Below are 15,794 nucleotides of genomic sequence, written 5' to 3' on the forward strand. Positions count from 1 at the left end.
TGATACAACAAATAATCTGTCCTTCTCCACTGTCACCTGTTGAGAATCACTGAACCAGACCTGCTGGGTGCTGAAATGTTATGGGATTATAATAATCATCATTCTGTAAGCAAGCAAAGAAGTGGCATGTTTACTCTAAACAGATGACAATTACAGAACAGTTTAAAATGGTTCCTTACAGACTCTAACACAAAGTGCTTTGCATTCCTGGAACATGCATTAACTGACAAAAGAAGGAGGTTTCAATAAATAGCTTGACCGTAAATGATCTTGAACATCCAGGTGGTTCTAGTCCTCAGGACTAACTTCCTAAACAGTTCTTTGGAACATCCTTAATTTGAACTTAAAATGACTTACTCTGAATTATAATCCCAAGTAACTAAACAAGATTTATTGAACACTATGAGCTAAAAAATGATCACTGCAAGCAAATAAGTTATGATAACAATAGTAAGCATTTAAATCATTGGGGGCTGCACCAGTGGCTCACCCCTGTAATCCTATATACTCAAGAGGCAGAGATCAAGAGGATCGCAGTTTGAGATCAGCCAAGACCCTTTCTTGAAAATACCCAACACAAAAAAAAGGGCTGCTGGAGTGGCTCAAGGAATAGAGCACATACCTAGCAAGCTTGGGGCCCTGAGTTCAAATTCCAGTGCCACAAAAAAAAAAACAAAACCCAAAACCTGGGACACAAGGTCACACTTGTTCAAATAAAGACACTGGATCATAGTTCATACTGTGTTACACTAAACTGCCTTCCTAGAATTGAAAAAATAAAAACCTTACAGCATTTAAGTAACTCCAAATTTCATAAGTACTGATATTAATGTCTTCTAAAAAGAACATGCTACAAATTTTTATATTCTCTAAGAAAGATTTTATAATCCTTCTCCTGTTTAGTAACATTACCTTATAAGAGTAATTTAGAAAGAAAAACCTAATGACATGACCTTGAGATAGTTTACTTCTGCTCTTGTTTGTTTTTTGCAGCACTGGGGATTGAACTCAGGGTCTCATGCCACTTGAGCCACACCCCTAGCCCCTTTTGCTTTTATTTTGTTTTTCAGATAGTGTCTCATGCTTTTGCCCAAGCCAGACTAGGACCTCAATCCTATCTCTGCCGCCCAAGTAGCCAGGATTACAGGCATGTACCTCCTCGCCCAAGCCTTTGTTTTATCTGTAAAATTAAAAGGCTTTTTCCTGAGACAAGTCTGTAGCTGGCAGTACATGAAATGCCATCAGTTAGTTTCAGTGCATGGCTTTCTCATCTCTCTGCTATTGAGATGTTTCTATGAAGAGAAGCTCAAGCACTGCATGCCAACTGATGCACAGTCTTCACCAGGTCATCTTCACACTGATTGTCCTTGTCACCCTGTACCTCTCAGGTTATTGGGATTCCTCCTCCCCTCCCCCTGCAGTGCTGGGGAGAGAACCCAGGGCCTCACACATGGTAGGTAAAGCCCTCTACTACTGAGTACTAGGACTCTTGATGCTCGCCTGTGCTTAGGGCCTAGACCAGGTACTTTCATAGGCTGTTCTCCACTGTATCTTCGAAAAGTAGTCTCCTTGTTTTTAAAAAAAAAAAAAAGCTTTCTGGACCCACCCATACTTTTCTGTACAAGACCTTACAACTTTCACTTTGGTAGGCAAGGTAGAAAATTTATACACTCTAAAATTTGGTAACTCTTGGAACAATCTTACAGATCCTAAACCCTACCATCTATACTCAGCACATAAAGACCAGCATCTTTTTAATAAAAGGCTGCCATTACCTACAAGATAGCTAAACCAGCACTGTTCTGCCACTTTTAGAGAGAACTGGTTAATTAATACTAAGACCCTAAGTGGGTCTTTCAGGGGTAGCTCTCTAGAAATGTTTCTAGTTAAAATTCATGTTCTCGTCATTTAACCAAGAGTTCTACACAGCCAGGCATGCTGACAGACACCTGTAATACCAGCACTCAGGAGGATGAGGCAGGAAGATCATGAGTTCTAGGCCAGCCTGGGCTACCTAACAAGACCCTGTTTTAAAAATGACAAGCAAACCAAAAATAATAGAAGGGGGCCATATTTGTTTCTATTTAAAAAAAAAAAAAAAGGTAATTCCAGAATGTAAAAGAAAAATTTTAGCATGAAAAAATGCATGTCATCATCCTTGGTAATAAACTAGAATCTGGCTCCATAAAATGTCTTTTAAATTATCTAATTCATCCTGACTTCATTAGTGATAAAATTTTCTAATTGATCCTCACCATTATGTATTATTATCCCACTCGACAAAAGAAATTGGGAGTCCAAAACATTAAAGCACCTACCCAAATTAACAGGTCCATCCAGAGGCAATATATACTTAATCATTACTAGATGATTAGTATATATAATATATACTTAATCATTATAAAACTTCCTTTTAAAACAAATTTCCTCATTTAGGAAAAAGTCAATAAACTTTAATCAGAAAGTCCTCCTAAGTGTCTAACTACAATCCTATTAGAGTTTAAGAAAATTGCCTTTTCTGGAACTCAAGAATAGCTGCTTAAATCACTTTCTGTATCTCAGAAATAATAAATCCTTTTTCCTCTCTTATTTTAAAGGAAAGAACAGTAACACTTCAACTTTCTCAACTTAGTCTGTGACAGATGATGGCTCCCAAAGATGACTGCAGCCTCCCATGCCATATATTTATGCTATAATGTGACTTGAACATTCCACCCAGTAGAGCTGGGATCTCCGTTCCCTCCAGGATGAATCTCCATGGAGGGAGAGGGGGAGGACGACTAAGGCATAAAGTGACGCTATGTGAGTTCTGAGGTTGTCAGGACTCTCATTCTTTGAGCCTCTGCTGCCATGCTGTGGGGAAGCCAAAGAGTAGCCGTTTGTAGGTATGGTATGTAGTCTATCATACAGTCTAGATTTTAACATCATCACCAGGCTGAAAGTGAACAAGGCTTAAGTTAGTCCTGTCTCAGACATCAGCTACACAGAGCCAATAAGCATGTCCATTTTGATGTTCTGATTCTCACACAGAGCATCTGTGAGCACATGACAAGTTTGGAGTGTATATTAGGCACCAACAGCAAGCAGAAAGCCCTGATCAGAACACAAGCAAGAAGTGAAAAGGAGACAAAGAATGAAAGGTTTCCTTCCCTTCAATCAAAATGAATATTCCAAGTAAATAATCACCCCAAGTTTTGCGTGCTAACACTTACTAGCTTCGCTGATAAGTCTCAGATTCTCGCGTGGCTCTTAATAAACGTACATGTAAGCAGAAACAGGCACATACTACAATACTCCATCTTATGCTTGTGCTCTGCTCTCTTTAGGAATGCCTCCTCTACATGCTGATGAAATCCCATCTCAGGCGGTCTTTGAGGCTCAAACACGATGGCAGCCTCTTCAGCTTCCACTCAAAAAAATGTCTAAATTTCTAAAACAAAACACTAGGAGAACTGGTTTGCCCCTACATTAAGAGAGATGAAAGATAGGGAACCAAATGCAATGAGTAAGTTTGATTCGATTCTGGTTTGAAAACCAAAACTGTAATAAAACATTTCAGGACAACTGGAAAGACTGGAAGAGAGTTGAGATCAAACGTTAGTATTCTTAAGTTTAATAAGGTACTGTGTGTGGCTACACAGGAAAATACCTTTATTTTAAAGCAATATTCTTTATTGATGAAGGATCCTATCTGCAACTTATTTCAAAAAGGCTTACCCAATACGCATACCCACACCAGCTCGCTAGAGAGTGGGAGGAGAAAAGCAAAAGTAGATACACTGCAAAATGTATGCAAGGATTCTTGCCCTATTCTTTCAATCTTTCTGTGTTTTTAATTTTTCATAATGAAAAGTTAAAACAAAAAAGAAAATCCTTAGGGCTCCCCAAGCTGCAACCCTTTTCTAGCTGGTAACTTTTTCATGTCAGGAAATAAAAACATGAAAGCAGCAAAAGCCACTCATCTGACCGGATTTTTAAGCATCACGGAGCAAAGACCAAGAGAGCCTCATGCATCATTTATCATAAAGAACCACCCAGGTCTTTAACCTGAGTTGTGTACTCTTTCTGCTATTTAACATGCAATTGGTTGATGACAAAATGTGAATAGATGACAGATATATGCTTATGACTTATTCTGCAAATAAAATGATCCCACAAGGTGCAGAATTACTGTTAGAAGGAGAAATTTGAGGAGGTTGAGAGTATTTTTACAAGTGTTGTCACAAATATTTATTAATGTGTGGACTCCAGGGGCTTTGCTCTTCTAGTAGTTATAGAATTTCATTATTTATCTATTAAGACATCAGGCCTTCCAGTAATGCTTTCATTCTCTTTATATTGCTTCTTCAGTGGAAGTATTTAAGTGCCAACTCTGGTATACTTTCTTTGTGTTTGGTTTTGTTTTATTACCTTTCCAGATCTACTGAATTTCCCCAATGTTTTCTTTACCTATTTCTCCTCTCCACTACAAACTGAGATTATTAATCCCTCTTCTCACTGTAGTGTCAAAATATTCTACAGGGGAAAATTAAGTAAGTCCAGGAGTCAGAATGTTCAATTGTACCAAAGTGACAAAGCCCAAAATTTTTTATTGTCTCTGATTGGAAAGTAAGTAAACTTCCTCCCTTTTCTACAGAAAATTTTTAATAAAATATGTAATTGATATATTAAGCAATGTACTAATAACTTCTGAATATTTTTGGACTCCCTCTTTTTGTTTTGATTGATTACTTCAGTGTTAACTAAGATCAATAATATAAATTTCTGAAATAATTAAGTTTAATGTCAAAGGAATGCTTCCTAAATCTTAGAATAACACATTCACTTTCTCTAGATAAATCAAAGAACATAAGCTTACATACGCAAGACATGTTCACAGGAGGCCAGAAAGAACACACTACTGGGCACAAAGATTCATGCAAAGAGCAAGAGCTGAAAAGGCCAGGTTCATGATATATTCATCCAATAAGAGTATGGAGGTGTTACTCTTTAGCGAGTGGGAATTTTATTATTAGAAAAAGAATACTTTAGGAAGTTCAGTCTACGAATGATTTGCAGCAAAGACGGGACTTAGACTAAAATACAGTTTAAAAATGAAAACCTTTATGCTGTTCTGTATTGTTTGGGGAGGGGGCAGACGAAATGAACATAACACAGTGTGTGTATGCACCAAGTCCAGGCCCAATTCCTTCCTGTCTGAGCCTCGACTCACTGACACCTATAATCTGGGCTCCCCTCAGCTGCTAGCTCTCCTCTTCTGAATACGTTTTCTTAAAGTGAGCAACAATACTAGAAATGAGATTACCAAAGAGTACAAGAATGCTGCTATCGATTACGTGAGTGTTCTGTAATGTTCCACTGTCCTTTGTTGTCCAAGCGTTTTGTTGACTTTTTTGTTGGGGGGGGTCACTCCATAATGAGTATCATGTCATTTTCTTGGATTATAACTAATAACTAAATTCATTCATTCCATTAGGATTCTAACTGAATGTGCCACTTGCCTAAAACAAAAGGTAGCATAGTATAAGAGAAAAATCTTCATGTGACTTCCAGTCCCCTCACTAGTTTTCATTATTTATACTACCTGTTTATTTAGAAAAGACTCTGGTGGTGAAGAATACAAACCAACTACCTTCCAACAAATCAGGCAATATCTGTGCTGTGCCTGGGTTAAGGTCACAACCTAATGGCCTTCCAGCTAGTGTTTTCAATAAGTATTTAGCAGGCAAATCTGCTTGATAAAGAGAGAAACTGTAGATCATGACCACACACTTGAAATTCTTAAAAACAGCAACAGACTGCCCCCATAATCTTGACTGTATTCTTTTCACTACCACTCATCTCCCATTTTCAACTTTATGGAAGACAAAAAGGGCTAAAAGGAAAGACAGAAGGAAGCAGAGGAGAAAGATCTATAAAAAGTTGATCCCAAACTGAAGAAGCCAGAAGTTGTACCATATAATCATTCCACCTCACTTGGAAGTAAGAGCAGCAGTCAGTGGCAGTAGCTTAGTGTTAATGTGCAACCATCCTGCACTGCATCCAGAACACGCTGCAGGCATGGGACAGCAGAACTGCCTCAAGTAACAGCAAGCCCCACTGCCTGACTCCCTAACTACCACAACCAGCTTTTGCAATTTTAAGAAATGCTATTAGGTTTAATTAGTAGAAATTAATATGCTCCTGATGTTCAGACTTTTAGTACAGAATTTCCAGGTCTATTTGGGAATCTAAAAATACATTATGAAACAATTCCTCATCTACATTCCAACAATAACCACTCAGAAGAGATTACCTATTAAGCATTGTATTTATGAGTGATTCTGTTTCAATAGTATATATAGGAGCAGGAGGTGTAGTATGCATTTAGCATATCGAAGGCCCTGGGTTTGATCACCAGCACCATACTAACACATACATACATATGCCTATATCCCATAATATTAAAAATGTACTTTTTAAAATTTGTCACCCATATAACTATAATCTAAATTTTCTATTTGCACTGACTCAACTAAAGATACAGGCTCTTTGAAGATAAACAACTCAATATTTTACTTTCTTGTGGTCCTAGAGATGAACTCAGGGCCTCATACTTTCTAGGAAGGTGCTCTACCACTTGAACCAGCCCCTTCTGCTTTAGTTACTTTTCCAGATAAGAGCTCACATTTTATGCCCAGGGCCAGCTTTGGATGAGGATCCTCCAACTTTGCCTCCCATGTATATAGGTGAGATTACAGGAGTGTGCCATCACCCCCAGCTACAATTTACATTTTGACAATAACTGAAAGCTTTTCATTTTTATGTTTGTTAGCAATGGAATTAGAAACTATGAAATAAGTTAATATTAAATAGTCTTACAACTGTCACCATAACACCAAAGGCAAAAGAAATCATTTCACATTTTAGTCAAGAACTGAATTTATAGGCAGGAAGGATGAGCTAAAAGGACAATCCTCATTTAGATGAGTACTTCAATGGACAGAGATCAGTTAGCAACAGCAGGAACTCCAGAATCTCACTCAGCATTCTCCTGTTAAGCTCTGGAAAGTTTGGGATCACATTCCATATGGACACAAATGAATAACAGAAAATACCATATATTATATTTTTGCCCATGACAACAGGGCTGCAGTCCTGGCACCTGGAACGTTAAAAGCAGTGCACATAGATCCTTATATGTACCTAGGTGAAAGAGTTCTCTGAAAGCTCTCCTTGCTGCCTGCAAACAATTGAGCAGACAGAAGAATTCCACAAATAGCAGAGCAGAAGTCATATGACTGAATACATTATCAGCCTTACCTTTGGGTCTACAGCATCTCAACACCTAATCACCATGCTACATGCAGTGCGAGACACTTGCAAAACATACCTCACAGAATCCGCACCCAACAGTTAAACATACAGAAATTAAATGTATTTTAAAGAAATAAGAAGTCAAATACCTAATCAGCTTTTTAAACCATTCTAAACCCACGTCCCCGCTAGTACTCCCCACAATCTATTCTCTACTGTGAGAACAATAGGCAGCAAGAATATGATTTTGCAAAATACACATCTTCCCTTTTCTCTTTCACTACTGGAGAATTATTGATCTATGTCCTTTTAACAAAGCACTGGATATGAGTCTAACAGCTAACAAGAACTCATTCGGGTTAAGGGGCCAGGATTAACGGAGCAAGAGCTGGGTTCAAATTCCTCTCCAGTAGTCTGTGTGACCTTTCGTAAATTATTTGACAGTTCTGTACCTCCATTTCCTTCCTGAGCTGTACAAGAGATGCAGTAAGAGCGACTTCACAGTACTACGTGAGAAACAGAAGCATATGATAAAGGCACCTGAACTCTGCAGGAGGTTTTCAGTGAGCACTCAATAAATGTTAACTATTTTACTTCATTGTAATTCTTATTTCTTGAAAGTTAAAAAAAACAAGAAAGAAGCCTGCAATTTCAAGAATCATGAAAATCTGGGCTGAAGACTAAAAAGCTAGAGACTACTTACAGGTCTTAACTTCTGTTCAGGTATAAGCCTGCCCTGAGTAAGAGTCTGAGAGACACCTGCTGACGTAAGTTGAGGACTGGAACTCTTCAAATAGATTTGTCCTTTTTATGGTAAGCTAGATAGGGCTTTATAAAGTCCTGCAAGCATCTGCTACAGCAGATTTGTAGTTGGAAGACATTCTCAAACTCACCTTTTTTTTTATGTTTCCCCACTCATAATTCCCATGCAATGACTTAATGCCCTTTAAACTTCAATCTCCTGGAACATGGGGTAATAACTTCTATTTACATGGTATTGGCAAGAATGAAACAATGTGCAGATGCTAAGAAGACTCTATAAAATTGCTGGCACTCAGCGATAGCTGCTATTGTCCTTTATGTTGTTATCCCCATTCCTCTCCCAACACAGGCATTATAGTCAAGATCAAGAAAAAGCTTCAATGCCAGGTGCAGGTGGCTCATGCCTGTAATCCTAGCTACTCAGGAGGCAGAGATTAGGAGGATCGCGGTTGAAGCCAGCCCAGCAAATAGTTCATGAGACTCCATCTTGAAAAACCCTTCACAAAAATAAGGCAGCTGGTGGAATGGTTCAAGGTGAAGGCTCTGAGTTCAAGCCCCAGCACCGCAAAAAGAAAAGGCTCCATCTAGAAAACCTGACAACCACAGCAGAACACCTGGGCAAGGCTGTGCTCATTCCTTCCTTTGGAAGCCTTGGTGCTGGACACAGGATACACAGCCCTAAAGCAGCAACAACGCACAGGTAATCCACAGACACAGGAGGATCTTGACCTGCTGCCTGCTGCCTCATCACCTTCTCACCAGCCAAAGAGTGCCTCCATGACCACACACTGCAAGATGCTGATGAACAGAGAGCACAACTCCATTTCATAGGAAATCAAATAACTGATCATAAATAGCTCTACTTCTACCGAAGGAAATCTACTTAGTTATAAGCTGATAAGTTGTTTGTCAGGGGGACACTGAACAACTTTTTAAAATTATAAACATTATAATCCTATTTTCAGGAAAAAGATAACCTAAACCCAAATCAAATTAGAATTTTCTGACATTATATAACTTAAATTATATATACACATAAAAGAACAGATCTTAAGTACCAAAGCAAGTTGAAATTAAGGCAAACATTTCCTTTACAAACTTCTCCCACATTGGACACGACAGGACAGGAAAGGAGAAAGGAAAGGGGAAAAGGAGAGGAAAGGGAAAAAGGAAAGGAAAGGAAAGGAAATCTTTACCCACTCCATGTTCCTCCTTAAATCACTGATTTGTAATGCATGGTTTCTCCTACAGAAGTACCCTGCCAAGGCCAGGACACTCAAATACTCATCACATAACTATGTGAACAAATGAATGAAACAAAAGTCAAAGCAGGCTAGAATGCAAAGAGAGGATCTAAAAAAAAAGTTAGCCATGGGAAACAGAACAGTTTGGAATTGGCTGCCTTAAGGCATAAATTCTACCAGAATTATAAGCTAATGTCAATTTTCCATGTATCTGTCAACTGATGCCTAGTCAAAGTTTTCTTTTAAGGACCTTTAGTTGTTAATGACATCTACCCATATGTAGCCCTTCTTTATTACTTAAATGTATAATTCTGTGTCCAAAAGCCTCAAAAGCAGCTAAAACACTACCAAAGGTTTCCTGCTCATTTACTACCGCTCTAGAAATTTCCAACCGGGGAACCAACTAAACACTATCCTAGAATCAACATTTCCACAACTACATGATGTCACCACAGCCACAAAAGCCAAAAATGTCGTCGATCATCAACATTTCATGGGTAAACACATAAAATCTTTACCCTAAAAGCCAAAAGTATTATGTTCTATCTGCAGACCATCTAGCCTTTTAATTCTAGTGACCTTCAAAGCAGAAGTTTATCTTTTAAGATGTCTGCTCCTTTTCACAATCAATTCTGTAACAGCTATGAAAACTACACAAGTTTCAAAACTACCCACAGAAATCACACTCTCACCACTATTTAGAAATTAGTATCTAAAATCCATAAAGAGTGTGTTTTCTTTATGTTGTCTGAATTGAGTCTAAGACCTAAACCTGTCTTTACAGCTTTTCCAGCCTTCAGGGAGTAAAATGACATGAGATTCCTTCTCCAGCTTCCCAAACCCTCCTAGAAGTCTTTGAAACAAAAAGTAAATAAACACACAAACATTTAAAACCATCTTTTCTTAAAATGCACATCTTTTCTTAGCAAGGCACACAGGTAAAATGAGCTTGAGGTAGGAAAGGATTAAAAAAACAAAACTGGAAGGTTTTTATATGGCTTTCATTATTGGTATGTAAATACAGTATTATTTCAGTAGCAGAAGAATCTGATTTACTTCTGAGTTTATGATTTTCTGCAATTAAAGACCAATAACTTAAAGCAGTGAGTGACTTATTTTCTCCTCCTATTCTCTTCATTTAAAATCAATAAAGCATCTCAACTAGCAAAAACCCTTGTTCCTTCCTATTAATGCTTATACTCTCTCAACAAAATTAGAGATAAGGGCAAAATAGTTTCTGCTGGGTATTGAGGGGGTGGGGGGGGAGAGGGAGGGGGTGGAGTGGGTGATAAGGGAGGGGGTGGGGGCAGGGGGGGAGAAATGACCCAAGCATTGTATGCACATATGAATAATAAAACAGTAAAAAAAAAAATCAATAAAGCATATAATAACATAATACCAAACAAAACTATCAACACAAAATACTACAAAGCTAACAATTTCTTAAATAGCAGTTTCGCCATAACAACAGCTAAACATAATTATTCTTTTAAATAGAATTTCAATTATGACACAATAATAACAAAAATAACAAATACCTATTTGCTTAGAAAATTATTCTTCTAAAAAAACTGTTTAAAGAGACCACTCTTTTTTTCCTACCCAACATCCTAAAAAAAGGACAGTTTAAAAAAACTGATTTTAAATCCAACACAGCAAAACATTTTTTCTTAGAAATCCAAGCAGTCAACTTAAGGGTCACATTTCAATCTAATGTGATTTGGAGCAGCTAGGGTACTGAACTCTTATACATGTGTAATGGAAGCTTGCTCACATACTCTGATTCCACTGAGACTTGGAAAGCTTTAATAACATACATCTAAAGAAAAAGTCAACCCAATGAATATTCCCCACTATCATCCTTACATTTCCAGTAAAATGCTTTCTAACATTGAGCCAGAGTCACCTAAATTATATTCAACCAAAGAAGGGTTAAAATTCAAAACACATTTACCGCCCAAAATACACTCAATTCATAATTGGTGAGCCCTGTTCACCTGTGCTTCAGTACCCTGACATCTCAAAGTCAACTCTCTTTTAAGATGGAAATTTCCCCAAGGATGGAGGCTCAGATCCAGGCTCAGCACACAAGGGAACCACAGCTGATGATGCAAAACTTCTGGAGATACAGATGTATGTTTGAGAGGTTTTTCCCCTAGCCAGGCATTAGGGGACTTTCTACTCTCCGCCACCAAGAATCTGACTTTTTCAAGGACTGTGGTAGAGACTGAACTAAAAGAATGTGTTACTCTGAAGCCTACAGGAGAGAGAAAAGGGCCTGCACAAGAGCGACCATTAGTAACTAAATTAGCTAATGATGCAGGGCTGACGGTTGTCAAACTTGGAAAGTTGTTCAATTTACAATACTCTACTTTTGACAATCTAAATAAATGTTTTTATCTTCTCTGTTTTGACTCTTTTATCAGTACAGAAGCATTAACACCTCAATGGCTACAGCAAGATGTAATTATGTCTACCTGAACACTCCAACTTACACTGGATTGGGAATTTGAAAAGGGTTTATTACAACAGAATACTGTTCCCTAAAACTAGTCTCCCACAATTCTTCTTAGTAACCCAGTATTTATAAAAGCTTGAGAACCTGGTTTATATAAATTCCATGCCCATAAAATATTTTTTAAATCCCAATATTAAACTCATGAGCCACGTGTCTCAAAAATGAATGGATTCATTCTCAATTTAACACTATATTCATTCTTCAATCCCCTCCCCCGAAATGCTGCAAATTCCAGTTGGGAAAAAGAGTGTGGCGGCTGTCAGGGTGTACTAACTTCTCCAACAAAAAGTAGGAGCACACACACCCAGAAGGCACTGCGGCGGCCGCTGTCTTCTTAAGAGACTGTTCTTCCTGAGGTACAACCTGTGACCCTCAGTCAGAACCCTGAACCCTACACCTATCCTCTGGGTTCCTAAAAGTCAGGAGTGGAGAAAGACATGTCATGGAACCCAACAGCTCAAACAACCAAAGAGGTCTCCTAACCTCCTATAAACAAGAAAAGTATCCACACGCTGAACAATTCAGCAGTGTTTAAGAAAACCAAAACTATCTTTTAAGAATCTTTTGTGTGGGAGTAATCTGGCAAACTACGTTCTACTCAGACTTTTTTTTTTCTCTGTAGACAAATATTCTTTGACTCCTTAAATACCCACGCTTAAGGATTCAGTGATGCTTTGGTTCCTAACTTTATTCTGTTTACCCAAGAATGAGCGAAAAGAAAAAAAAAAACACATACCAAAAATCACAACTTTTAATGTCATCCTCCCCCCAAATACCGAACTTTCTAAAGCCCTTTGGGGATTGGCGGTCTAATTAAGCAAGAAACCGGTAAAGCTATTGCAAACAATGATGCTTTACAACCCCAATGATCAGTTGACATAAGGCTATCCATGCCTTCATTCTCCGAGTGTCCTTTCAAATTTTAAATTTCATTGTCCCCGTGCTGGAGTGGCCGAGCATGGAGGTAAACGAGTAAGTTTTCTGATCCCTAGCACGTACAGCTACGCTGAGGTCCAGAACACCATCACTACAACATATGCCATTTTAGAACCCGGCCTCAGGAGTTACTGCCACATCCTAAAGTGGCTTTCGACTTCGTAGAGTCTACGACAACGTCTCTGGCGGCAAGAGAAGAATACGGTATCACGTGTACCTCTACACGATCCCCGAAGCAGAATCGCTGTGAGTGACACGACCCTACAGACCAAGGTGCGGGTGAGTAGGGATGGACAAGAGTGGATACCTCTAGCGTCTCCATGACTCCCCCGCCCCGCGTGCAACTCTGCTGCAACTGGTCCGAAGAAACCCCGCCCCCTTCCTTCCTCTGGTCCCCACCATTGGCTTACCGACACCGGGCAGGTCAGTTCCCCGCCTTCGATTGGCTCACTGTCCCATCAGTCAGACACTGCAAGATTCGGGTCGGAGGGAGGGGACGGCGTTGGAGGAGGTGGAGTGGCAGTACGATTAGAGGACGAGGTGGCTTAGGAGGGTGTTCAGGCTGGATCTCAGGTTTGGGAAAGTTTCCCCTACCACTGACAGACCTGGAAGGCATTAGGCCCAGTCCTGCTACCGGCCGATGGAAGGGGCTCCGGTCCCTGAGTCCCGCCCCTCGGTCCCGCAGGCCCCGGAAACCACTAGGGGGAGGGAGAAGAGGGAGGGACCATGTAACCAGGGACCGACCCACCCCCGATCTCGGAAGAGGCGCCTCCGGGACTCCCCGGCGGGGCGGGGAGCGGGGAGCGGGGGGCGGGGAGCTCCAGCTCGCGGCGACGACCCCCGGGTCCCAATCCCAGGAGACCCCCGGAGGCCTGAGAGGAGTGTCCCCGGTCCGGGGCGTGACCGTGGCGGGCCGGCCAGGAGGGCCCCTCCCGCTTCCCGCCGGGGACCCTGAGGGCCTGTCCCTTCAGGGGCGGCGAGAAGGGGGAGAGCGAAGGGGGCGCTGGCGAGCCAACCCGGAACCTCCCGGACCGCCTCCCGCCCCCGGCCCCGGCCCCAGCGCGCCTCCTGCACACATGCCCGCACCCAGAAAGTTAAGTCAGGGGCAAGCCCAGCTCGGCGCCGCGGCGGCCCGGCCCCCGGCTCCCCGCCCCCACCACGGCCCGGCCTGCTCGGCCCGAGCGCGCCGCCGCCCCGCCCGCCGCACCTCCTTCCCGTCCGCCCGCGGCGCCCCTCGCCCCCCGCCCCCGGCGCTGACACGGGCCCGGCCGGCCGCCCGCGGCCCCCTCCTCGTCCCTGCGCCACCAGCCACCCCTGACACTCTGCTTCACCTTCACACACACCTCCCGCACTTCCCGAGTCCTGCCTCCCTCGCCCGGCTCCCACCCTGCGCCGCAGCCGCTCCGTGCTTCCATGAAAGAATGCACCATGTCGGGGATTCAACCTCCCGGCTGTGCCGCGCCGACCCGCACCGGGCTGGGCGGCGGGTGCTCGCGCCTCGAGGCGGGGGCCGCGTCCCCGGCCTCCCCGCCGTGTCTCCGCGCTCACCTCTCGCCGGCGCCGCGGGCTGCAGCCTCCGCCCGCCTCGCGCTCCGGGACTCGTCTCCGAGCTCTCGCCGGGCGCTGAAGCGCCTCCTTTCTCCCGGGGACTCCGCCGCTTCCCGCCCTCCCCACCCCCAAGTCCCAACTCCCCAGCGCCTCCGGGATGCAACTCCCGTTTTCCGCACACTCGGGCAGCGGTGCCCGCACACAAAAACAGCCCTGTCGGAGGCGCACGGCCCCGCCGGGCTGCGCGCAGGAAGGGCAGCCGCGGCCGGGGGTGGGGACGCGGCGCTCCCCGTCTGTCCGCCCGCCCGCCCGCCGGGCCTCGCGCCTCCCGCCTGCCCTCGCGGCCCCCTGGGAAGGCGCGGTTACCGGCTCGGGTCGGTCACGCCGTCAGGTGCCGGCTGCCGTCGGCGCTGACCTTCGCCGCCGAAGCTGGAGCCGAGGCTGCGGCCGCCATGTTCCCGTGTTAATAACTGCTGCCTGGTTGTTTATTTCAATGGAGATCCTCCCCCAACTCCCTCCTCCTCCTCCTCCTCCTCCGCGTCTCCGCACTTGCGGAGAGACACAGACCGCGCGAGCTCGCGAGCAGGGGAGGGGGCTCGGGCCGGCCCGTCCCTCCCCCCGCCTCCCGCGGCGGCCGCCGGCGCGTCCTGTCACCGGGGAAGGGACGGGGCGGAAACTTGCCTCCCGCGCCCCCGAGGCCAGGGCAAAGGTGGCCCGCGGGCTCTCCGGGGAGCCGACCCTGCCCGCGGGGTCCGCAGCATCACTCCCCACCCCCAGCGGGGTCCTCGGGGAAGGCGACGGGAAGAGGGGCCGCGAAGAAATAGGTGACTGTGCTGGCGGGAGGGTGACCTAGGGGTGAGTGGAAGTGAAGGGAGAGTAAACAGAGGACTCCATGCGAGGGCAAAGGGCAGTGCCAAAAAAGAAAGCCAAGCGAGTGGGCCAGGCCGGGGCCGCAGAGTGGAGGCGATGGGGCCGTGGGGTTGCAGATGGCGGGGACGGCGCCCCGAGACAGGGACTAGGGACACGCTAGTGCCAGGTGCGCCCCAGCGGCCTCGCGCCCCGGCCGGCGCCTGCAGCCCTCGGGCGCACCTCGCGCGCACCGGGGAGCCCCTCGGTGCCAGGACGACACGCTTCTCCTTTGCAGGGGCGCGACCGTGGGAGCGAGCTTAAAGAGGTGCCGCCCAGCAGCCTGCAGACGCTGCTGCACACAGCATTTAGACCCGACCTCATGAGCCATGATACCACAAAAGTTTTGTGTGTGTGTGTGTGTGATCTCAGTGAAGAATTGGGGAGACAGAGGTCGGCACCAAAAATGCGAGAAAGCCCCAGTTAAATGTTAGTTTTGTTTTATGCTTTGGAAAAGCAAGGGCTTCCCCCCCTCAACTTAGCTATAATAAGTTGAAAGAAATGAGCAACATTTGTTTAATAGCAGTTATCAAAACAGGAGAGGAACACATTTCCTTATTTTTCCTCCTACAATGAGAAAGGTC

The 15,794-nt window shown here is 43.8% G+C and overlaps 1 protein-coding gene across 9 annotated transcripts in view; it reads right to left on the reverse strand.

Annotated features, from left to right (window-relative positions):
- Ncoa2 (nuclear receptor coactivator 2) overlaps positions 1 to 15,169 on the reverse strand; it is a 259,865-nt gene extending 244,696 nt beyond the window's left edge. For 5 of the 9 annotated variants that reach the window (XM_074068685.1, XM_074068688.1, XM_074068678.1 and 2 more), the window contains exon 1: positions 14,671 to 14,928. The gene's annotated coding sequence lies outside the window, so the exon portion shown is untranslated. Of the gene's footprint in view, positions 1 to 14,304; positions 14,401 to 14,670; positions 14,930 to 14,985 lie in introns of those variants that run through there. The other 4 variants (XM_074068683.1, XM_074068687.1, XM_074068686.1 and 1 more) reach the window with 4 other exon arrangements.
- Between the last annotated feature and the right edge of the window lie 625 nt (positions 15,170 to 15,794).

Source organism: Castor canadensis, chromosome 3, assembly GCF_047511655.1.
Source record: "Castor canadensis chromosome 3, mCasCan1.hap1v2, whole genome shotgun sequence".
NCBI classification, from domain to species: domain Eukaryota; kingdom Metazoa; phylum Chordata; class Mammalia; order Rodentia; family Castoridae; genus Castor; species Castor canadensis.